The sequence below is a fragment of the Ambystoma mexicanum genome, chromosome 6p (assembly GCF_040938575.1).
Source record: "Ambystoma mexicanum isolate Mex_15411 chromosome 6p, UKY_AmexF1_1, whole genome shotgun sequence".
Taxonomy (NCBI): Eukaryota; Metazoa; Chordata; class Amphibia; order Caudata; family Ambystomatidae; genus Ambystoma; species Ambystoma mexicanum.
The window spans coordinates 446884725-446910787 of record NC_090935.1 but is presented as its reverse complement, the minus strand read 5'-3'; positions in this window follow the sequence as shown (position 1 = coordinate 446910787).

Below are 26063 nucleotides of genomic sequence, written 5' to 3'. Positions count from 1 at the left end.
AGAACACACTCGATGTATGGGATGTCCACAATTAACCAAAATGGTATAACTGTCCATATTGTCCGCAATCAAAATGGAACTTTTCTTAGAACACACTCAATGTCCGGGATGTCCGCAATTAACCAAAATGTTCATAATTAAAATTGGAGTGTCCGCAGGACATGACATCCATTCGCATTTCCGTAATTATTTAAATTAAAGTATCCAAAGAACAACCCCCTGTTTGCAATGTCCGCAACCAGAATGGATATGTCCGTAGAACACTTATCCTGTCCGCCTGTCCGCAATGTTATGACGCACATTTATTTTATTCGGCATCTTCGATACTGTCCGTAGAACATCTACGCACATGCGCACCACACCCATGGGACCTACGAACATTGCGCCTGTCCGTAACTGTCTGTTGCACATGTATCACACTTTTAATTAGTTCAGGGACTAGAACACTGTCCGTAGAACAACCGTACACATGCGCACAACTGATCATGCACATTTGGTGTCCCACGGACAACCGTCCCATTCGCGAACGTGTCCGCAAAGTCATCATGTGACTGCACTCACGCTGAGCGCGTGTCCTTATTTGCAGACACTGTCCGGGCCCCCGAACATTTTAAAAGTGCTTTTTTGGACAATCCAAGGTATTTTACAGTAAAAGTTCACCATTGCACATGTTCCAGACAATGTCCCTGGTGATCTACATACTTTTTGGAAATTTATGAGCCTTTTTTTGGTGTTCGATCTGTCCACGGACAGCACGGCTGTCCGAAAAGCCACACCAGCACCCCTACAAAAGGCCACACCCTAGAATTGCTCCTCATTGTGCTTCTAGCTACCTGACAGAGCATTGCTTCTGACCTGCATTCACTGCATTGCCGCTGACCTCTGCCTGCTATCTCCAGATGGCAACCATGGCTGCTTCGGCTTCATCACCAACCCCACCCCCTCCACCACCACCACCTCCCCAAGGACCTGCAGGGGGGAACAAGTGTGAGCATGCAGAGGAGACAGATGAAGAGGATGAAGAGGATGAGGTAGTGGAAGTACCTACTACCAGCACTCGCCGTGAGTCTTGGGTGTGGTGGTTATTTACCACTCTTGATTCAGTGCCAAAAGCTTGTGCGAATAAGGTGATCTGCAATCAGTGCCCCATGGTGCTGAGTCGTGGAAGGCCTGGTTTGTATAGCTTTGGTACGACATCAATGAAGTGACACCTGAAGTCGTTCCACGGTTGGGCTATTAGTAAGGTTGTACCTTGCGATAAACGTAGTAGGTTGAGTTCCTCTACAGAATCCTCCGTTTCCACTCCTGTCACCACAAGAGACGCTCCTGTGGGACAGTGCATCCCTCCAGCTGCCTCACAGGCCATTCATGATGCTGTTGACCCTTACCTTTTGAGGGTCACAATTTTGTGTATGTACTGCAACGCAGTAATCTGCAGGGGGATAACCTTCGGAGTGCTTTCGAGACTGCGGTCAAGGAGCATGAGAAGGTCTGCGACCGACCTCAATAAGGCCCACCCTACATCTTCCTCTCTCCACCTGCCCTTTCTTATCCCCATGGTTGGTGTCCCTTCATTACCCTCCTTTCCCCTCGTTTCCTTGTATGTCGTGTTTAAAAAACCCCAAAAGATATAAAACAAAAAAAAAAGGCTCTTTTCAGAGCCGCCTTGCACAGTTTAAAAATAGAAGTGGCAAATAAATGGTTCAGGGCCCTGTGCATTTTTTTAGTAGTCCACGGACATCTAAAATGTTGGGGTGCTACCCTATCAGAACTATTGCACTTTTCTCTGGGAGGAAGTAGTGGTTCTGAAAAGAGCCTTTTTCTGGTGTTTTAACTATTTCAAAAACTTCAAATCGTCAATGCCTACTGAAAAAAGAATTGCTGTATTTCCCCAAAAAGTCGCAATGCATTTTGTATATTTCACAGAAAAATCAGATTGCCGGCATAAGTAAGATGTACTCCATCTCTGCGATAAATGTATGTGCTACGAAACATAATATTTTCATTGTGAGAAGAGGACATGCCAACATCTCTTAAAAGGCACAAACAGCCTTATTGACATTGTGCCTCGCTTTCTCCATTTGTGGACCAAATGAAGAAGAATGCAGCCACATTTGTCTCTGTGCAATATGGGAAAAAATTACTTGGGAATTTGGAAGCATGTCCATGACCTTCCCAAGTCCTTCTTTCATTGCAAATTGCAAAGAAATTCCAGACACATGTCCTAAACTGTTCCCTCCACAATGAAAAATAATAATGTCTGAATGACGTGTCACCAAAGTAGCACAAAGAGGTACCAAATCCAGTCACTTCACTCCACGCACTCCATGCCAGTGCACTTCCACATGAGGGAATCAAAGATGTGCAGCCACTCCACAGCGTTCTGCATGCACCTCCAACCAATTTATCCATGGGTCTCCCAAAATCCAGATAATATGTTTTCTGAAACACACAGCCATAGCTATCTGTTCTTCTCTCAGGAAAAATACTTTCTGACAAACTCTCTCCTTACACAACACACCCAGTAAATCTTATTGACCAGTCCCTTGCTCTGCTCAGTCTCATTTGCATGCCTCTCAACCCCAAAATCCCTGTATGTAATAGGCATTGTCCGCAGACAACCGCAGTGTATGCAGACAAATCGATAAATCTGAGCGTGGTGAATGTAAATTTAAATAGTGTGCCCCATTTCCCATTTGAGGTTGGCTCTGAACAGAGCCTTTTTTTGTTTTTTTTGCAGATGCTTGATAGACACCTTTTACTTTGTATTTTGTTTTTGTTTTTCTTTTCTTATTTTACTTCAAAAATCTTCACATTAGCTTCTCCAAAGCAACCTTTATGTTCCAAAACAGCATGGCATTTCCCGTAAAAGATAAAGAAATACCTTCTTCTTTAAAATAAACAAAATTTCTAGAATCAGTGTTCTCATTATTACAAAAGAACATACAAGCTCTAAGCATGGAAGAAAACATGCCTAGGTTGATTGCACACCTAGCAATGTTTTGCTGAGAACAAAAACAGAACTATTGGCCCATATTGCCCTAGCTACTAAACCAGAAAAAATAACTTTGGCATTAGGAAGGACTTTCACTCCTGCTTAAACCAAGTGTTCTAAATCTGCCAACAAAGTAGGGGCACTACCATAGCCCAAATGCAAAGCACCACAGTGCAAAACTACCACATGGGGACTGTTCACCCTGTACATATGTTCCCAAACTTGTGCAATTCCCTGCACATTGAAATCAGGCATAGTGCTCCACACCACTCCTTTAACATCAAAATTGCACCAGAACACCAGCAACCCATTCTGTGCCAGAATCACCAATTAGTGTTGACGAGACAGATTTTAGGTCACTCTGACCACATTCTCAGTCACCAATATGTACTAACTCACATTACAAAGTAACTGAATGTACAAATGTCTGTATGAAGTCAATTTGTAAGACCTCAAGGATAAGAAAAAGGTCATGTTAATTTTAGCTATGTTTTGTTAGGTTAAACTGTTTGTTTTTGAAAGTTCATGATATAAATAAAATGTGTATATATGCCACGAGTAGCCTGGGTGCTCTCTAGTATACAGACCACCAGTAGTGATCTGTAATTAGTGTGATGGATCCTTTCACGGCCAGTTTCCGCAAGGTGAGGTAGCCTTAGTCCCATTTCTCAATTGAGTCCTATTTTCATGCCAGATATGTTGAGAAGTCCCGTATGTGGCACGCCCTGTCCGCAGACAGCCACGGTGTTCGCTGAGCGTGTAACTCTTGGGCAGCCCTTCTACCCTTTCCACTTTACTCTCTGCACCATTCCATCATTGGATACAACTAAACAGTCACACAACCATCCACCAATCACCTCCAAGATCTCTAATTCTAACTCCATCATCACAGTTCTGCACTTCAGATCTACTGTTGATCACTCTGAGTACAAGTCGCATGTCATTGGAAAGCACCTACTACAAAAACTACTGAACAACTCTCCAAGATTTCTACTTGCAGCTTCATGCATATCCACATGCATGAACACAAACTACAGGTATGCATATTCTCTGCACAGTACATGTACAGCTCTTGTATAAATGCATATAATCAGGGTAACTGCCACTTAACCTGTATAACCTACAAAATGAATAAACCCTTGTTCGATAAGCTGGATGCACTTGGGATTGCCTACACCAACTACGCAGACGACACCCAAGTGCTCCTCCCTCTAACTGGCTCATACCACTGTGGGATGTATTTACCCATGCATCCGAGCCCTACCTCAAAACTGTGCAGTACTGACATGGAAAACATCATGATGGCCAGAGTTTCCCAGAAAATGTACAGGGAAATGCATGAAGAATAGGCTGCCACTCATTTTTGCCGATGTTATGGGCACAGAAGGACACTGCCTAAAACCACCATTGGACTACCCACACAGTAGCCTGAAACCATTGGGAATGGAAATGCTGATTGCCAAAAGCCACCTAGAATTGTGGGGAATTCATTTCTTAAATCCCAAAAATGGGTGCATTACCAGTACTCACCACTATCCAAAAGCCGGCATTTTAAAACAACACCGGATTTTACTTTTTGTAAAACTGAATAAATGAACCCAAAACATGCCAAAGAAAGACTTACTGAGAGGTGGATCCAATGTAAAGTTATATTCTGAAGTGACTTGAAGGTTTATAACAAGACTTGCTGAGCTGTGGATTTCAGCAGTTTAAGTAAATTTGGACTGAAAGACACTAAAAATCTAAATGTTTAAATTGACTGAGTGACCTACTTTTGAGTGTCACATAGGTTTCAATTGTTTAAATGTCATAGTTTTGAACTTAGAATCAGCATTCTAGCTGCATATGTAAAAAATTGTCTTGACTTAAACTGGGGAACAAAAAGTGACATTTTATCTGAAACCTGGCTTAAGGAACTGAATTCTGCCCACCAGCCACCCCCATCAGGAGTGAAACTTGAGTCACAGCTGTGTTCCCAGGCCTATCTGCCTTTTGCTGGCCACACTAAGGATATGCCATCTCTCTGATAATTGAATTAAGGGGAGCCCCCACAGAATACAGGAGCTCTGAACAAAGCCCTGTCCTGACTCAGGCAAATGGTTTATTGCAGATGTCGTAAAACAGCTTCCTCTTGGCAGAAGCTGGGAGGGGCACTGCCTGTGAGAGCAAGCTGGGTTGGCAGAACTGGAAAAACCAGAAATTCAACCTTGTGCTGGGGGGAAAACACACCCCTTTGGGGCCAGAACATAACTTTAAAAAGATGGATCATTCATAGAGCGGACATGTGAAAAATTTATAAATGATACCATAATTCTTGTGATTTTTCTGCCCACATTTTAAGACGTGTTAGGACCCGGTGGTATGTTCAGGGGGGTTTTAGCGGAAAAGAGGATATTACTCAAAATGTGTGCATGTGAAAAATCTGACACTTCATCAACTAATGTCCATACTCCTTGCGCACATGTGTGTAAATTTGGGTTAATGTCCGACATTGCAAAATCAGTTAAAAAGTGAAATATGTGCCATTTCTGAATGCAAGCCCCCAGGAAGAGCAGAGTTTGAACAGGGGATACCTCCTGTGATATGTGAGGGGTGCATGTAATTTTAAACAAATGTGTACCTGTGCAAATATGTCTTTTTTTATCAAATATAGATTATGTGCAATTTGACAGGGGAGTGTCCTCTCTGCAAGCCATAAAATGACATCGCTCTGACTCACAGTTCCTTCCCCAATCAAGTGAGAAATGGAAATTTGACCAATGGCAAGTGGAGAGGGGTAGGGGCTAGTGATGCTGCACACACACCCATTTTAAAAACAGATAAAAGCAGACAGACAGGACAGATAGGGACCTTCATTTTCCACTTGCAGCTGGAAGCTCTGCCAAAATTCCATACTTTACCTCCATCAACATCCAGAGATCCAGACTTCAAATCCCTCAATCTTCAGAATCCAGAAGCAGTGCTGTACCCAGAGAGAGAGAGCAGAGCTGACCCAGGCCAATGTTAGCAGAACCAAAGAGCTGAACCGGAGTCCAGTCCAAAACCTGACCAGATCTGTGGCGAGGCATATTTCTAAATATAGTGTGAGTACATAGTAGAACTGTGCAGAACCAATCTCTTAGTTAAAATAATATAATTCAATTCTATTTTAATCTAACCAGAACTGTCTCCTAGAAGCTGTACCTTGTCATTTTGAAAAACTGTCATCTGTCTTTTTGAACTTTAAAATTTCAATCTGAAAAACGACCTTTATTTAATAGCTCATATCTCCGTAACCGTTTGTGCTAGAGACTTGCAGTAACTTTCATCTGGAAGCTGAGATCCTAGGCTTTCCTAGGACCCCAAAACGATAGTGATAGTCCTTGTAGTTCCTCTGTAATCGCGCCAGACGCATCCGCGAATTTTGCCGCGATTTGAAAATTTCTCCACTTGCAAAAAGATAGCTGCTTTTGCTTTCCTCTGAAAAAAATCGTTTGCCTCATAAAAACTATCCCTGCATCACTGCTAGAGTGATCCTGAGCTAATATTAACTAGATACCACTCACCTGAACCTCTAGAGGGAATTAAAAGCATTTTAGCATATTTTTCACTTCATTGCCAGCACATATAAAAGCATTTTGCCTGTGTTGTAAACTTCTGTAGTCTAAGTTGCTGGGGTGAACTGAATCACATTTGATTGCATTTCTGAGAATTGTGTGCCTTCCTTCCATTTCCTTGCATTGCATAAAAGGGGGGGGTGAATTGTCCAAGAAAGTGATTACATTGTCTTTTGCTGAAATCCTATCAAGTTATTTTCTTTACTGCATTTCATTCCACATTGCATCCATTTGAAACCATAAAAGTATTGTTGCTATCTTATCCATTTCATGTCAACTCCTTAGTGATTATCAAGAAGTGTGCTAGTGCCAGATTCTCCGTTGTTAATCTTGATTATCTCAGATTAAGTGTGATATTCAATTATTAATTTATTATAAAGCGTGATATATATATATATATATATATATATTGTTTAAATTATCAATTAAACCTTTTAACTTGCAAAACAGAACTACTTCTTGGCTCAGTGGGGTCAGGAGGATTCCAAGAGAGGGGTGTTATATAGGGGTAGTCATCCAGAACGCATGATGAACTGGACATAAAGATATATCAATAAGGGTTTTCATTCAGTATTCTAGACTAGGCGTTGACTTGGCTGTAGTGCTGAATTGAATCCTCTTACACCACTCAGACGCCTTGGCCCTAAAACATATATACCCCACCATTCAAGCCTGGATGGCCACTAACGGCCCATGTCTTGACGGGGATAAGACTGAGATCCTGATACTCGGCCAAAAAACTACACTGTCTAAACTAGATAGTCTCTATGCCAACTTCAACATCGACAACTCCATTATTCCAGTACTATCTTCGGTGAAAACGCTAGGGGTCTACATTGATGCAAAATTGTCCATGGACAAAGAAATCAGTACCATTGTCTCCGCATCTGCACTAAGCACCAAATTCATCTAACGCCATCAAACCATTCCTACCAAAGAAAACTGTTTTTCAATAGCGAGAGCTACCATAGGTGGTAAACTTGATTATTGTAACGCACTCCTAGCCGGAACCTCCAAAAGGGAACACATCTCACTTGCAAGACAATCCGTTCATTGGCTCCCTGTCAAAGAACGCATCACCTTCAAGGTTCTGACCACTACCCACATATGTATCCATCACACTGCACCATCATACCTCTCAGACATTATCCTCATACCGACTTCATCCAGACGACCAGACTGTGCTACACTAACCAACTCACTGTACCCCGCATCAACAAGACCACAGCAGGTGGGCGGGATTTCCCCTACATAGCATCCAGACTCTGGAACAATCTCCCCCACGCTCTAAGATTTCAAAAAAGGTAGCAGGCACTCCTCTCCAGAAAGAACATGGCATGATAACCTGTTCTGAGATGAGAGTTTGCAGCACACGCTTTTTGCTCACTGTACCTTTCACAGATGGGAAACAGAATGCTCCCTGTTGGCGTTCAGAAAAAAAACTCAAAACCTCTCTCTTTAACTAAACCTCCTCTACCGACATCCAACTTACACACACTGCAAATTGTGCTTTTGTCTAACACTGTAGTCTGTTTTTCCTATGTTGTAACTAAGTCGCGCTATTTCTGTAACCAGCGCTATCTCTGTAACCCGCGCCACAATGCCTCAGGACTGATTCTGTGCACTTAACAAATATGAATATATAAATAAATAAATATGTGGTACAGCCAAAGAGCTACTTGAAGAAATAGAGCATATCCAGAGAAACTATTTTGCAACTGAAAGCCACTTACAAAATGCAATAGCTTTACAAAAGACTAGCAACAATTGTACAGATGGCAACCTTGTACTACACACATACAAACAAGAAATACTAAAATTTAAAAGTACATCAGCTGAAGTACCAAACCATGTGTGTGTGTGTTGCCACAGAACCTTTTATAAAAGTAGCACAAAGACTGTCGACATAACATACAAAATAGGAGACCATGAAAATTCCAAATGGTTGAATTAGCTCTCTACGTTATAGCAGAAAACAAATACGAAATTACTGACCTCTTAATACTTTGCAGTGACTGCACTGCAATACTTGACAACAACCAAGCTCCTTGTTTGCAATCACAAATAACTTGGAATTATTCCCAATACCAAACAACTCAATTTATATGAAAGCATCATAATTCAAACAGTGCACACATTCCATGCAATAATACACCTTCAAACAAAAACAGCAAAATTACCTCCCTCTGAATTAGTGAAAGACGTTCGTGGCAAAGTAGTTTATTTAACATTAGATCAGAAAGAAAATGTACACAATTTGGAAGTGCAACGTCCAATAGATCAATCTTTAATTGTCTTAGTAAATGGTGTACCTACAAAAGACAAAACAATTTGGCAACAACTTGTGGACTTACATAAAGTTAGACAAACCTTGCAATATCTGAAAGACAACAATGAATACTATGAAGAAATTAATATTGAAGAAAACCTGAGAGAAACCATTGAAATAAATCAAAAGTCACCAGAAACCGGTCCATTTCAACTTCTAGATCCTGCTACATGTGTGGGAGCAAGGCCCCTGCATTCTTTACTTCTCAGTACAAAACTCGGACCAAGTGCCTCCAGTAGTGGGTTTTCCCCTTGGCCTTATGCAATGTTGACTTTGGTTAACATTTGCGTAGATGTGAGCACTGAGCAGGACACAGGGCATCCATGTTTGTACCCCCTTTCGACTCCTTGGTGACTAGGCCTCACTGTGATAGTACAAAACGCTTTGCTTCCCTTTCTCAGAGCGGCCGGATGCGCAGGGCACATGGCCCCCACCAACTTTCCCACTTTGACTGAAAATCTTTGCAGCTCCATTCTCACAATGAAGCCGGAGGTACTTGCAACAAATAATAAATGTAACACATCACTCTTCCTCTGAGATCACCTTCCTGCATGTGAACCAGCATGAGCTAAGCACATAGCTCGTTCATCTCCACAAACGTGTCCTTGCCCCCGCACCCTCGCCAGTGGAAACTTACTGCCGTTGTGACCCTGTGCCCCTGCAACTTATTCCTTTCATGTGCCAGACCGCTGATCACGCCATGATGCCCACCCAACAGATCCCCAACTAACATTAGACACCTGCTGCACTATATCTTTGTCTACCATTAAGAAATGTCACATTCCAGAGATTCTTATGAACACAGACCCTCACTTCAACCGGTGTATTATGGTGGTCAAGGCCCTTAACCTAAGGCCTTTATAATCCAATGTAACTGATAGTATAGATGCACGTGTGACGTTTATAGAGACATGATTAGTTATTCAAAGACTTTGAACGATTATTAATTAGTGCATGCATGTTGAGAATATATTATGTTAGCTTAGCTAGTGACCACCCTGCTTCACAGCGACCTGACCTTCACCCATTCGGAGCACAGATGCCTGACGTCCATACTCCCGCCAACCAAGCAGCAAACCCGGAGGAAGAGATGCGACCCACACCATGGGCACCATATGGACTGTCCAATCCGGGACCAACGTAGTATCCTATGTTAGTTGTATCATTTGCCCTATAAAATGTATTGTAACATTAATTTTGGTCAGAGCGCTCTCAGAGGCAACAGAGATCTTTGAATGCCATTTACTTATATAAACCTTGCCTTGAACTCTCGCAGCCTGCTCTCTTTGCCTCATTCCCCATCTGGGGTGTGTCAGTTTTATTCTTTTGCATAAGAAAGATGGGGAGGGCAAAACATTTGGTGCCCCCTGCGACGTGATTTGGAGAGGTGCCTCGGGCTCGCACCGCGCAGCGAGATCCGGGATGCCCCCCAGCAAAACCATCGCCCCCACGGCCGACCTGCCTGTGCGCACTACAAGAAAGGGTCAAGGGTTCCCGGTTGACGAATACCCAATTGAAAAAAGCTGAGCACCGAGGTGGGCCAGAGCTTGGTTGGTGTGAGGACCTGACTGGGGTCACACCGTGAATGGTGACCCTCGGATTACCTGACTGAATATGTGAGTGCCGGTGGCGAAAGTTCCCAAGGAAAGGTAAGGGGGAAAATAAGGGATTAGGGGAACAGGTGGTAGTGGGTTAAAGCCAAGAGCAGGGGCTGTGTGAGTGATGTTGAGGCTTTTCTGATCTATCCTTTATATGGCCATTAGGTTTTGTGAGAAATAAGAAGAAGAGAAGAGGTATCCTAGCCCGAACGGGGTAGAAGGCAGCGCCTCTTAGCATTGTCTCATCCAGTGCAGATAAATAAGTGAAGATAGAGAGAAAATAGTAGGGGTCTCGTATATTGAGTAGACTCGGAGTAGTTATTTAGAATATTCTTTTTCCGCGTGTGCAAGAATTCTTGGGAAAGAGTAAGAGGGTGTAAGAGGTGGGGAGTGAATGAGAAGAGTAGCCAGCGGGGGAGGATAAAAAGTATTCAGTAACGGGAACAAGGGGGAGATAAAAGCGCGCAGGTATTGCATGTTATGTGTTATATGTCTTTTTTGTCTATTATTGTCGCGTATGTCAAAATGTTGTAAGTTATTTGTTGGTAAGGGGTTACATATGCGAAAGTGAACTGTTGAAATTGGAAATGCAATGATTACAAAGGTAACATTGAATATTGATGTACAATAACTGTCAGTAATTTAGAAACGCTTAATATATTGTTGACCTATAAAAAGAACAGTGGTTGAAGGGTGTGATTAGAGGGAGGATCAAGTGCATGCGCGCACAAAAAGCGAAGGGAGAAACATCGTCATGGTGGGAATAACACCATTAGCTCACATTTGCCAACATATACCACTATATAGTGACAGGATACAGAAATACCACGATCAATGGGTGACGGAGATAAAAGGGGACAGTGTGAAACCAAGTTGGCCAGAGGGAGGGTCGTTTGACAAAAGGGTGTTAGATTTAGTATCCACACATTTATTGGCAAAATATAAGGGAAAACAGTTGCTGAACAGAAGAGAGGTATTGGACCTTTGGCGAAAGTTCGAGGAAGTTACCCCTACAGCAGAGGTAAATACAGAAAAAACTATCGAAAAACAGAAAACACAGGAAGAGGTAAGACGCTTCCCACTCCTCATCAACTTCCTCTCCTCTCCTGCTGTCCCCCCTCCTCTATCCTTGGCTACCTTGCCTCTACCCTCCCTCCCTGCCCCCTCTCGTGCTCCTTCTTCACCTCGTGCTCGTGCTCCTTCTTCTTCACCTCCTTCTTCAATACCTCCGCAGGGAGTACCTCTGATCTGTACCCCTCCCCGGAAGTTCTTCAAGGATGGCAGCCTTCTCCACATTGCCACACCAAACACTCGCTCTGCCATCAAGCACTCCTCCAATATCTGTCACCTTCTTGAGGAACTAGACCTCGATGTCCTTTGTCTCACTGAGACATGGTTCACATCCAGCTCTGCCACCAGCTTTGACACACTCCTACCTGACGGATACAAGATCCTCTCCGTGCCCAGGCCCAACCGTGCAGGGGGTGGTGTTGCCCTTATCTTCCCTGAGTGGATTCCTGCCACTGTCACTCCTACGCAGACCTACTCCTCTTTTGAATGCCTTGTCTGCCGACTCTCTCTCTCTCCTAGCCATTCCCTTACCGTTGCTACTATCTATCGGCCACCTGGTCAAATTTCCTCCTTCCTCTCTGAGTGGGCTGACCTCTCCTCCGCACTCCTGTCCTCAACCACTCAACTCCTCTTTCTTGGCGACTTTAACATCCACCTTGATGCCTCCTGCCCCCCCACTGGTCTCTTTCGTGACCTCTGCGACTCTCTCTCACTCTCCATTCTCCCGTCTGGGCCTACTCACTCTGCTGGGCACACTCTTGATGCTCTGATCTCTTCTGACCTTCCCCTCTCTGTCCCTCTCTCCACTCCTCTCTCCTGGAGTGATCACTTTCTCCTATCCTCCCACCTCACCCTGCCTACCCCACAGGTAAAGCCACCCTCATCACTGCCACCCACCTTCTCGGTCATCCGACCCATGAAGCGTGTGTCAGTTGAGGCTTTCGCTGCTACCTTCTCGCCCCCCCCTGCCCCTTCGGCTGACTCCCACCCTGACACAGCCCTCTCCATGCCCCCGTCATGAGAATCCGCCTGAAGCCCAAAGCCAAATGTAACTCCTGGTACGACTCGGATCTCGCCACCCTAAAACGCAAGTGCAGGGTTGCAGAGAGGAAATGGCGTGCTTCATGTTCATCCTCTGACAAACTGGCCTGCCGCCTGCTCCAAAGGCAGTACCGGCTCTCCGTTCTCACCAAGAAGAGAGCCCTTATCCAAGCCCGCATCTCTGCGGCATCAAACAACTCCGCCGAACTCTTTAAAATCTGCAAGGAGCTGGCCAACCCTGTTGCAGTCTCTACCTCTCCTGTCCCCTCCCAGGCCCTCTGCACTGCACTGGCCTCTCACTTCATCTCTAAAACTCAGGACATCCTGTCCTCGCTCTCCTCCTTTCACCTCCCTCCCTCCCTACCCGGCCCTTCTTCTGGCCCTTCTGCGGTCACCCCTCCTCCCTCTTTCTCTGCCTTTCCACCTTTCTCTGCTGACGAGGTTTCCAGACAAGTCCGATCTATGAAAGTCTTGTCTAAACAGGTTCACCCCTGTTCCGCCAAAACTATCAAGGACCGCATCGACTCCCTGGCTCCTGCCCTGGCTGACTTTTGCAACCACTCCTTCGCCTCTGGAGTCTTCCCTTCCCCCCTCAAGCACTCCCTTGTGCACCCTCTTCTCAAGAAACCCTCTTCCGACCCCTCCTGCCCGGCTAACTATCGCCCTATCTCCATCACTCCCTTCCTGGGCAAGCTCCTGGAGAAACTGGCCATCTCCCAGCTTAACCTCCATGCTGAATCTGTTGGTAGTCTTCATGACCATCAATCTGGCTTCAGAGCTGCCAGAAGCACGGAAACTGCTCTCCTGAACATCCGTGAAGACCTGCTCTTGAACCTTGATTCCAACACTCCGTGTGTTCTCATTCTGCTCGATCTCTCCTCTGCCTTTGACACTGTCAACCATGCCATCCTGCTCAACCGTCTCCGGCAAAACCTGGGTATCACTGGTCAGGCTCTGGCGTGGTTGACCTCTTTCCTTTCAAATCGACCCTCCCAGGTCCAACTGGGGTCCTTCCTCTCCGACATTTTTATCTCCACCTGTGGTGTCCCCCAGGGATCTAATCTCTCTCCCTGGCTGTTCAACCAGTATCTGGCACTCCTTGCCCACCGCATCACCGCTCTCTGCCCTAATTTCCAGTGCTATGCGGACGATACCCAGCTCATTTTCAGGCTACCCTCAGCCTCCCCCTCTCCTTCCCTCATCTCTGACTGTCTGTCTGCTATCCAAGAATGGTGTGCCGCCAATGACCTCTGCCTTAATACCAGTAAGACTGAGATTCTACTCATCGGTACTCCCACTCCCTCCTTCCCTGTAGCTCTCTGGCCTGCCTCCCTTGGCCCCCTCCCTGCTCCTACCTGCAAGGCAAAAAACCTTGGGGTCATCTTCGACTCCACACTCTCCTTCTCTCTTCATATTTCTGACGTCGCCAAGAGGTCACACTACCAGCTGCACCTCCTCAGAGGTATTCTTCCCTTCCTCTCCTTCCCCCAGAAGCTCACTGTCTCCCGAGCCCTGGTTCTCTCGAAGCTGGACTACTGTAACAGCCTCTATCTTAATCTGCCTGCCTCCACCCTCCGCCCTCTGCAACTCATCCAGAACAGAACTGCGAGACTTGTCCTTGGCCTCAAGCCCAGGGACCGTATCTCTCCAGGACTGAAATCTCTACACTGGCTCCCAGTGGCTGCGAGGATAAAGTTCAAAACCCTCTGCATTGTCCACAAGGCCTTCTGGGGCCTGGGTCCTAAATACCTTCAACTCTCTCTTCCCAAATATCTTCCTTCCCGAGCCCTTCGCTCATCCGCCTCCAACTCCCTCAGGGTTAGCCGCTTCTCGAAGCAACGAGCTGGGGGTAGATCTCTCTCCGCGGCAGGGGCCTCCCTCTGGAACAGCCTTCCTGCCTCCCTGAAACTTGAGGAGAACCATCTCCGGTTCCGGAAGCACCTCAAAACCTTCCTCTTTGCTTCTGCTTTCCCTCTCCCTCTCCCCTGCTCAGCGGCTAATTAATTTTCACTGAAGCTGCACTGATCCTGCAATTGGACCACTCTAAACGGCCTCGGCCCTGGGCCCTGCCACTCTCCACTTGCACTGATGCCCTGGAACCCCTTTGCACTGCGGGTCTGTCTCTGTATCCCTACAGCCCCCCCTCCCCCAGCACTTGTTCTGCACTTACCTCACACTTGCCACCAGCTGGCCCTATTTATTTATTTATTACGTACGCCTCTTACCTTGTACTGCACTTCCCCCCCTCCCCTTCCCCTTGCACTTTTCCCCTCCCCTACCCCTGCACTTGCGCGATCTGAATGACACCTGGCCTAGTAGGATCGTTTTCTGTCTCCCCTTGTACCCCCCTCCCTGCCTCGTCGCGCCTTGAAACACTTGTGTATAGGCGCGTTACAAATACCATATCATATCATATCATATCATACCAAAGGGTGAATGTACAACGACCACAGCTGAGAATGATACAACCAAAATATACCCCTTAATGACAAGACCAGCAGTAGGATACAGTGAGCCTCTGTATATACCGGTGTGCCCCACCCCCGCTCCCTCAAATGGAGCGGTAGCCACGGCGCCACCACCATACAATAAAGGAGGCCTTTATGGCCCGACAAGTGCGCCCCTGTAAATTTAGCGCAACTAACCGGATAGTTAGACCGCCAGTTAGCAAATGCACAAATGGAAATAACATGGCTAAGGGAGTTAGCCCCAGCGACGCCTGAGCCAGCGCAGTCCATATTGTCTCAGGGAACACCCACATCACAGGGGCGAGAGAAAGAATGGCAATTGGGAGAATTCATGTTCCATCTGAATGATAAACCAGTGAGAATCATACGCCCAGCCATCCCAGAAAGCCAGCGAGGAGAAGAACAAGAGGAGAATGGCGAGCAAGAAGAAGAAATAGAAGAGGTGTGGAGTGATTTAGACGAATACGAGGAAGGAGTGGCAGCTGTAGGATCCCCACTGCCACATCATTTCGATGACTTAGATCCTCGATCACCCCCACGATGGCAAACTAGATTAAGGCAGCGAGTAGGGAATATGCTGGTAAGTAAGACGTAGAAAAGGACAGCAAGTAAAACAGGAAAGAAGCATAAGTTGCAGATGCCGTTGATACATAAGGAAGCAGGTAGGCCACACTATATTCCGTGGGCCCCAATGGACAAAAACAACCTGTTGAAACTCCTCCCCCCACATGCGGGAGGAGCAGGGAAATGGATACATGCGTTCGAGAAGAACACGGCAGGAGTACCGTTAGCGATAGGTGATGTAAAAAGTTTGCTAGTGTCCGCCGTCGGTGATCAAGCAGACGCTGTGTGGGAAAAGGCGGGATTCCCAGGAGTAACAATGAGTTGTGACCGCCACGATGGAACACCCTTCTGCAATGTTCGAGCACAAGTATGGGACGCATTGCGGCGCACATTTCCAGATATTCCAGATTTACATTTGGTAATGCAATGTACAATGGAGGAGAATGAGGATCCTACGCAATTCATACTGCGGGTGCAAGACTTGTGTAGAAGTGAAACTGGTACGCCGTGGAACCAATCCACCACCTTGTTCTATTTTATAATCAAGAAAGGGCTCCCGAAGGAGGTACAGAAGGCCTTGGACAAGATAGCTGGGAGAGAAGCCAAGGGTTGGCCTGAAATTCAGAACATAATTGTGCACCACTGTAGGAGGATCAAAGAGAGAGAAAAGGAGATAGCACAAAAAAGGCTGGCAGATGAAGCGAAACTGGTACAGAATAAATTAGTGAAGGTCATCGCCATAAACGTCAGCGTAACAACAGATAGAGGAATCGGGGGATGAAAGTGCGCGAAGCAGGCCAGTCGGAATAGCAGCGCTGTGGGCAGCAGGAGAACAAGGACTGTGGAACGGAGAGGAGCAACACAGAGGACCACAGTGGCAAGAAAGGCCGGCAAGAGGATGAGGTGGGTACCGTGGTCAGAGAGGGGGGTTCGGAGGCATGGGGAATAGAGGATTCGGTGGCCAAGGGATGAGAGGAGGACAGCAAGGGTCATGTTGGAACTGTGAGAGACGGGGACACTATTCAAGAGATTGCAGAAAGCGGCGTCAGGGTATTTCCAAGGGCAACCGCCCGTTGACAATGAACAGGCATGGGGATGCCCACACCCAGGTAGCCCCTATGGATTACCAATGGGAGGGGGAAGACCACAGGACCAGTGTTATAACTAACCCCAAATGCAGCAAAGACAACCACCCTCACAACCACATCACAGTGCATCACAGCCCATGACAAGACAAAACACTGTAGGAAACGTCAGCAGCAACAGTTTCGTGACAGCTGCACATGGTGCACCTGCACCATTCTGTGGCACAACAGTAGTTGGAGATAATGTTTTCTCAGTGCCCGGACAAGAAAGGTACGCAGATTAGGACAGCCCACTTGGAGCACTTGCGTGTCCAGTCCTATCCATCACCCTACGTGGAGAAGAGGAACCACTACTGGCGGCAGAGATAGGAAATAAGCAGTTTATCTTTATGGTAGACTCAGGAGCGGAAAAACCATGTCTTATGGAAGGGCGGTTTCCGCTCTCAGGCAGGAATTTGGAAACGCAGGGGTTCTCTAGGGCTATTTTAAAAGTTCCTTACACCAAAGATCTTGATATAACGGTGGGGGGAAAAACAGTGCAAGCACCCTTATTGTACCACGAAGACGCACCAATCAACTTGCTGGGTAGAGATTTGCTAAGTAAATTGAACATGACCATTTTGTTTACCGAGCAGGGAATAGTGTGTTCCACCCCAGGAGTATGCCCAGTGCAAGCAATGTTAATGATTAGCACGATGATGAATGAAGTTGTGGTGCGAGGGATACCCATTGACATAGACATGTTTATCTATGGCATCAAAGTGTTAGCCCGAGTAGTACCTGAGTTAACAAGAAAAGAATGGAGGACACCATCAGACTTTGTATTCTGCCCAATTGCGAATACGGACGTCGTGCCAGGCACTATAATGCCCATAGACATCGAGGAAGTTCAGGTATCGAGTAAACGTATTGTGGTCATAGGCTTGGACACGCATGGATGCGAGTGGAGAACTGTGTTATGCATAGATCCAAACATAATGCTAAGAACTAACTGACGAAGAACTATTCACTGACAACGAAGATGATGGAGAGATAATAATGGAAATAAGCATACCATGTGATATCATGATCCAGTACAGAGAGGTACACAACCCACTTATGGCTAGTGTTAATGCCCTACCAACAATATTTGAGGAAGACATGCCAAAAGTAGCACCAAAAATTTGGACTACAGGCCCACAATATGTAGGGTTATTACATGAAGTAACACCAATAAAGATAAAACTCAAACCAGGTGCCATACCGCCAAGAGGTAAACAATACCCAATATCCAGAGAAGCAGAGGAAGGGATTAGGGAGACAATAAATGCACTCATGAACCAAGGTATAATAGTGCCATCGAACTCCCCGTGTAACACAGCCATCTTTCCGATTAAAAAAGCAAAAGGAGGGGCGTGGAGGATGATCCAAGATCTCCGCCCAATTAATGACGTCATTCAAAAAGAATTCCCGCTAGTGCCTAACCCGGCATGAATACTGTGCAGTATACCCAAAGAATATACATGTTTTACTCTGGTTGACTTGAAGAATGCCTTCTTCTCCATACCACTTGACCCAGGATTGCAGTACCTCAGAGCATTCACACTGGGAAATAACAGATATGAGCATCACAGACTCCCAGAGGAATATTAAGGCCCAAGTATTTACGAGAGGACACTGGAAACGTAGATGTAGAGAGCACCATTATACAATACGTAGACGATTTACTAATCTGTAGCAAAACAGAAGAAAAGTGTAGAGAAGACTCTATAACACTGTTAAACGTGTTAGCTACCAAAGGATACAAGGTTGATGAAGGGAAACTACAATATTGCCATGCCTCAAACAGTTAATATCGAAAGATGGAAAACGAATACTCCCTGACAGGGCAGCTGCTATACGTAACATAATAATACCAAAGACAGTGAAGGACATGCAAACATTTCTTGGCATATGTAACTATTGCCGAGCATGGATCCTTGATTATGCAGCATACACACGCCCATTATTGCAAGCATTAAAAGAAGCGCAAAAAAGCAGCGCCCCAATAAAATGGACACATGACATGATAGCTCAGTACTTCAGACTGAAAGACCTTATCACTCAGGCTCCAGTCCTCGCGAACCCAGATTATGAGAGGGAATTTTTCTTGTTCTCACACTGCAATGGAACACTGATGACGGCAGTGTTGACACAGAAAACATCATTAGGCCACAAGCCACTGGCTTACTACAGCGGAACACTGGATGCAGTGATGCAGGGTCACTTCGCGTGCGAACAGGCCCTCGCAGCCGCGGCCTTCGCCATTGAAAAAAGTGCCACAATTGTAATGGTCAGTAACATTGTATGCAGAGCATTCATTATTTGCAATTTTTGAGTGGTCAAAATCAACAGTGACCACACAGAGGGCAACTGCATATGAGATAATAATTTCAAGCCCCAACATGCATTTGGTCAGGTGCAAAACAGTAAACCCAGCAACATTAATTACAGAGCCATGTACTATGGAGGATATGCAGGAACACGACTGTGCAACCTATGAGCGGGAGGGTGATGACATTCCCAAAGCGAGTGAAAACGCCCTGAAGGAAGGAGAAATATACTTCATAGATGGTTCAGCATCAATAAACCCAGAAACAGGAGAGAAGCATGTAGGGATGGCAATAGTATGAATGGAGGAAGCTAGCTATGAAACAATCGTCCAAAAGCGTCTCCCGTCCCATTACTCCGCACAAGCAGCTGAACTAACTGCATTAATTGAAGCATTACGTACAGCCAAAGGATGCACAGTGACTATATACTCAGATTCAGCATATGCAACTACCACTGTCCATTCAGGACTATCACGCTGGCATAGAAGAGGGTTCAGACGAACAGATGGCTCACCAGTGCAGCACGCCACCCTATTGAATGAATTAATAGAGGCATTGGCAGAGCCATCGGTAGTGGCAGTGGTGAAATGCCAAGCCCATACCAACAACACAGATGCGATCTCATTAGGAAACGCGGCAGCCAACGCAGCAGCGAAGGAGGCCTCGTATTTCAATATAACACCAGTGGCTGAGTGATTTGTTAAAGCTGCCACCGTAGAACCACTAGAAGGAGCCTATAGTAACACGCCCATAACACAGCTAATAGAGTTACAGAGGAGAGCACCATTGGAGGAACAAGAATTATGGAGCAAGCGGGGATGTAAACAATCGGCCACAGACCTCATATGGAGGCAGGAGACAATGGGGAAGGTAGTGATGCCGGTAGAATTACTAGAGCTAGCATTCCAACAGCTGCACTTTCCAGCCCATGTAGCGAAACAACACATCGCCACAGACATTCAGGAACATTGCTTCTTCCCCAATTTACAGGAACATTTGTCAAAATTTATCATAGACTGTACAACATACAATTCAGGGATGACATTGAGGACATTGTGAGGTACTTTGCCACGACCGGCAGGGCCCTTCAGAGAGCTCCGCATAGATTATGCAGATATGGGAGAGAGATGTAACGGGACAAGATATCTAATTGTGGTAGTATGTCCTTTCTCAAGGTGGGTGGAGGCGGGTCAATGCCCCCACCCAGATGCGAAGTGCGCTGCAAAGTTTCTGGTGAGAGAAGTGTTTTCCCGGTGGGGAATATGTAATGTGATACGGTCGGACAATGGCACGCACTTTGTGAATGACCTCTTCAAAGAAGTAACGTCACTCTTAGGGGTGAAGCACAAACTGTGTTCCATTTCTCATCCGATGGCTAATGGAGTGGTGGAAAAGGTCAACGGTCTGCTCAAGAGTAAACTATCGAAATTGTGCAATACACTAAAGAAAAACTGGGTGTATTACTTGTCCCTAGCACTGTTCCAACTCAGAACGCAACCATGGAAAGACCACCATTTGAGTCCCCATGAAATTGTGACTGGGAGGAGAATACACACACCACTCTCCCTGATTAGGAGAACATCAGATGCACACAGGGCTGCCACAGTGCTGGGGGAAGAATTTAAGGAATACTTGACTCAGCTGACGCGCGCAGTACACAGCATAGCGTGACAAATAGCACTGCCTTTTACTGAAAATGTGGCAACTGATACTACCACGCCAGCTACAGATAGCCCAACTGGGCTGCTGATGCCAGAGCACAGGTATATGTGAGGAGTTTTGTCAGGAGATGGAATTCACCAAGGTTTCATGGCCCACATGAAGTGATTTATAGTATGCCCACTGCAGTGAAAGTAAAGGGACTGAAATATTGGGTGCACCTCTCGGATGTGAGGAGGCCATGCGATAGTACACTCCCTCAGAGCGAACAGGAATGTGTAAGTGGTACTACAATTGAGGTTGGGAAGCAATGACAACTTGATCAAATGAAACAAGGAACTTGTAAGGAGCATAAACAATGATGTGCCTTCTGATTTGCCTTGCCCTACTTCTCTATCTTTCTCCCTTTCACCCTCTTTTTATTACTATATCTTCCTCCTGATATAAAAATGCACAGTAAAAAAGAGGATATAAGTGAAGCGAATAACAGAAAAATGTATAATAATAAGTACAGCAACCATAAACGAAAACAATGAGTAAACATGATGTGTAAATATATATATAATGTACATATTATAGTGACTCAACACATTTGTATCGTCCCTCCAGGTGACAAAATGGTCCAACGAAGTGCACTCTCAGAGAACACGTCAATGTTAGATAGCAATAGGGATGCCATTAGGGCTAATAAGTTTAGCAATTTGGAATGTGTTTTGAAATGCGCTGCTGTTTTGCTTTCTGTGATGTTGTTCTTCATGGCCTGGTATTACACTGTCTTATCTCTGGTTAATGACATGCATAAAGCGAGGAGCGGGGCTAAGCTGATACGAAAAGGGTCAAGCCTAATATGGACTGGAGTAAAGACAATATGGGGAGAAACATATATCATTGGTAATAACGATACAAATGTAACACAGACTTCAGAGCACGCTCCTGCTGATCCAACAATTGTCTCCTTGTCACATCCAGGCATAAATATGAGTAATGATTATGAATCAAATGAATATGATGGCGACTATTATTGGTCGAGTAACTTAGCCAACACAAGTATGCATGCACAGACAACCATAGAATCTACCTCACATTACGCTGCTGCTACTAAAGAGTATACAAATGCCATATTCAACAGCAATGATACTGCCTGGGCTGGAATGTTCCCAATACATTAACAAAAAGTGAGAAGCTATATGAAGGAAGGGAAAAGGAGAGAAAAAAGGGGGCGGGAAGGAAAAGATACAACATTTATCATGACCTGGGGTTAGTTGAAATAGAAGACCCCCGCCACCCGGATCAATCTAACAAATGGTATTCAGACATGAGTGCTACGACAAAGCAAGCAACAAATCAAAGCTGCTATGTCTGTTCACTCATACCGCATGCATCAGAGACACCCAAAATGTTGGTACCACAGGAAGTGCCCTAACCGGAGGCTCAATGTTTGATTCACTTAGTTCTGTGTAGGATAAAAAGCACCTTCCAGGCACACACCGTCACTATAGAGAGGCTGGAAAATGAGAGAACATGCACAAGCCTGCGTCAAGGAGTAATTTGCATCAGAGAGCCATTTCTTGTCATAAAAGGAACGAGGTATGCAGGAGGACACCTTCCAATGGATAAAGGAAGTGTGTGTCCCTATTTGGTCGCAACACGTCACTAAGCTAACATGGATGACAGCACTGGAAAAGCCTATAAAAATACAAAAAGAAGTACCGCACAAACTATGCTTCCATGGGGAAGGGAAAGTGAACATGGGGGAGGCAAGGAAATGCAACAAGACAGTAATAATACCTTATATGAAGAAAGGCACCGCAGCACTCATGGACATGTACTGGATTTGCGGCAAACACGCCTACCTGCATCTACCTGCATCCTGGAAAGGTACTTGCGGCTTAGCCACCATCCATACGGCCCTGATGGTAATATCCGAAAGCCATATCCAAGGAGCAGCAGGCGAATTGGCTGGCAGATCGGCAGCAGGATAATCGGCTGGCAGATCGGCAGCAGGAGAATCGGCTGGCAGATTGGCAGCAGGGCAATCGGCTGACCCATCGACAGCGCCCCAACAAGTAAAAACAGAACCTCCAGTTTATGAACTGTTGTCAGAACACGAGTTGAAAACAAAGTTATCACGAAGTAAAAGATCATCCAACTATATTTCGTCTGAATCATCAAAACTCCTTGCTGAGATTCCACAAAAGTACAACCTCTTCTCATCCACAGAGACATTTTTTGCATCGCTCCTAGCTCCAGGGACCCAAGCATGAGCACATTCCAAATGGTTACACATAGTGCACTGGGAGCTAATCCCACTGGCCAACAACACTGAAGAAGGATTCAAAGTTATAAAAATAGAGCTCCGTGCCTTGTGCCTAATGACAATGCCAAACCGATATGTTCTAGATCTCCTCACGGCGATGGACGGTGGTGTTTGCCGAAAAATCGGGGGGAATGATGCACATTTATGCCATATGAAGATGCAGATAACGGGACACTCTCACATGTGATAACAGCAGTTCACAACTTAGGAGAGAGAATGAGAACAGAGGGCGGAGCAGAAGAAAGCACATGGTTTGACAACATGTTCAGCTGGATACCATCATGGGTAAATGTGATGATGAAAATACTCGTTCCGGTCATCGTCTTTGTGTTGTTACTCTTCTGCGTGTGCCAATTAGGACTCCGCTGTTGTGCAAAAAGTATGCCTACCTCAACCATGATGATGTTAACAATGGGCCGACCGACAACGGTAGCAACTATGATAGATGCACAAATACAAACAGGGGAACATAACACTCCAAAATACAGGATGACTGCCATCTATAAGCAATATGGGGACAGGGTTGATAATTTATACCACACCACCATCAAGGAACCAAGAGAATTCCAATGGTATAAAGAGGTATGGGTAGACCTGGATGGGGATGGTGGGATATACCTAACATGCACTCCAGACGAATATGCAAGAACAAGTAATAGCTTGAGACGTGTATGCAGAGCATGGATGCCAATAAAAGGTACCCCAGCCTGGGAAGAAGCAGTTGCTGAAGCTGAGTACTACCGAAGGAAGAATGAAAGAAAACAAGTGTCATAATTTGTTACTTTAGATATAACGAAGGGGGGAATGTGTGGGGGTGATGGGCCAGCAAGCCCCTCGCATCCTTTACTTCTCAGTACAAAACTCAGACCAAGTGCCTCCAGTAGTGAGTTCGCCCTTTGCCCTTATGCGATGTCGACTTTGGTTAACTTTTGTGTAGATGGGACCACTGAGCAGGACACAGGGCATCCATTTCTGTACCCCCTTTCGACTCCATCTTGGTGACTAGGCCTCACTGCGATAGTACAAAACGCTTCGTTTCACTTTCTCGCAGCGGCCGGACGTGCAGGGCACATGGCCCCCACTAACTTTCCCACATTGACTGAAAAACTCTGCAGCTCCATTCTCACGATGAAGCCGGAGGTACTTGCAACAAATAATAAATGTAACACATCACGCTTCCTCTGAGATCACTGTCCTGCATGTGAACCAGCATGAGCTAAGCGCATAGCTCATTCATCTCCACAAACGTGTCCTTGCACCGCACCCTCGCCAGTGGAAACTTACTGCCATTGTGACCCTGTGCCCCTGCAAGGTATTCCTTTCAAGTGCCAGACCGCTAAGCATGCCATGATGCCCACCCAACAGATCCCCAACTAACATTAGAACCGGCTGCAGTATATCCTTGTCTACCAATAAGAAATGTCACATACCAGAGATTCTTATGAACACAGACCCTCACTTCAACCGGTGTATTATGGTGGTCAAGGCCCTTAAACTAAGGCCTTTATAATCCAATATAACTGATAGTATAGATGCACGTGTGACGTTTATAGAGACATGATTAGTTATTCAAAGACTTCGAACGATTATTAATTAGTGCATGCATTTTGAGAATATATTATGTTAGCTTAGCTAGTGACCACCCTGCTTCACAGCAACCTGACCTTCACCCATTCGGAGCACAGATGTCTGACGTCCATCCTCCCGCCAACCAAGCAGCCAACCCGGAGGAAGAGATGTCACCCACACCATGGGCACCATATGGAGTGTCCAATACGGGACCAATGTAGTATCCTATGTTAGTTGCGTCATTTGCCCTATAAAATGTTTTGTAACATTAATTTTGGTCAGAGCGTTCTCGAGGCAACAGAGATCTTTGAATGCCATTTACTTATATAAACCTTGCCTTGAACTCTCGTAGCCTGCTCTCTTTGCCTCATTCCCCGTCTGGGGTGTGTCAGTTTTATTCTTTTGCATGAGAAAGACGGGGAGGGCACAAACATACAATATCCAATATTTTAGACCATTATACAATTCATCCATTACACTCTAAAGACACCATAGATGATGCTCTGGAAACGTACCAAATGCGACAAACCAAAGGATCACCAATCAGCATATGGTAAAAAAGTATAGAAGCACGTGCCAGCTACGTAATTACTACAAAAAGTGCAAGAAAAAGATGAGGTTCTACAATCAAGCATTACAAATCTTTTAGTAAACATGCGTGGTACAAAAGAATACTGGTTCCGACGTCACGGAGATGTACGTTGTATTATAAGAAACCCACCCACTTGGTTTGTTACATTAAGTTGTGCAGAATATGCATGGGAAGATTTACATGATTTTTTACGCATAGCAAACAAAAACAAAACAAACATAGATATACTAACACCTGGAGAACTCTGCTCTCTAGATCTTATTAATGTTTCAAGATATTTCCATCATCACTTCATTGCTATGCTACATTTTATTTGTAATAAAACTGTTCCTCCCCTCGGAGAAGTGCAACACTACTTTTGGAGAAAAGAATAACAAGCCAGAGGAGCACCACATATCCACATCCTTTTATGGATTAAAGATGCTCCTAAATTTGGGGTCAAGACAGTGATGCCACTGTTTTACAGTTTTTAAAAAAATATGTCACTTGTGAAATTCCTTCACAAACAACAAATAGTGACCTTCATGCACACATTTTACAATATCAAAGACACAAATGTGGGAAATATTGTCGTCGCAAATATAAAAACAAAGGGAAATACTACACCAAATGCCACTTTGGTTTCCCTAGACCAGTTACAACAACAGGTCAAGTAAACAACTTCATGTCTTCAGTTAGACATAGGGCCTCATTACGACCCTGACACTCCCGTAATGAATGGTGCCGGTACGGGACCAGCATCGTTCATTATGGGATGCCCTATTACGAGATCCACTTGCGGGACCCGCTCAGAACGAGGGAGCTAATAACGGGCCCGTTTTGGCCAAG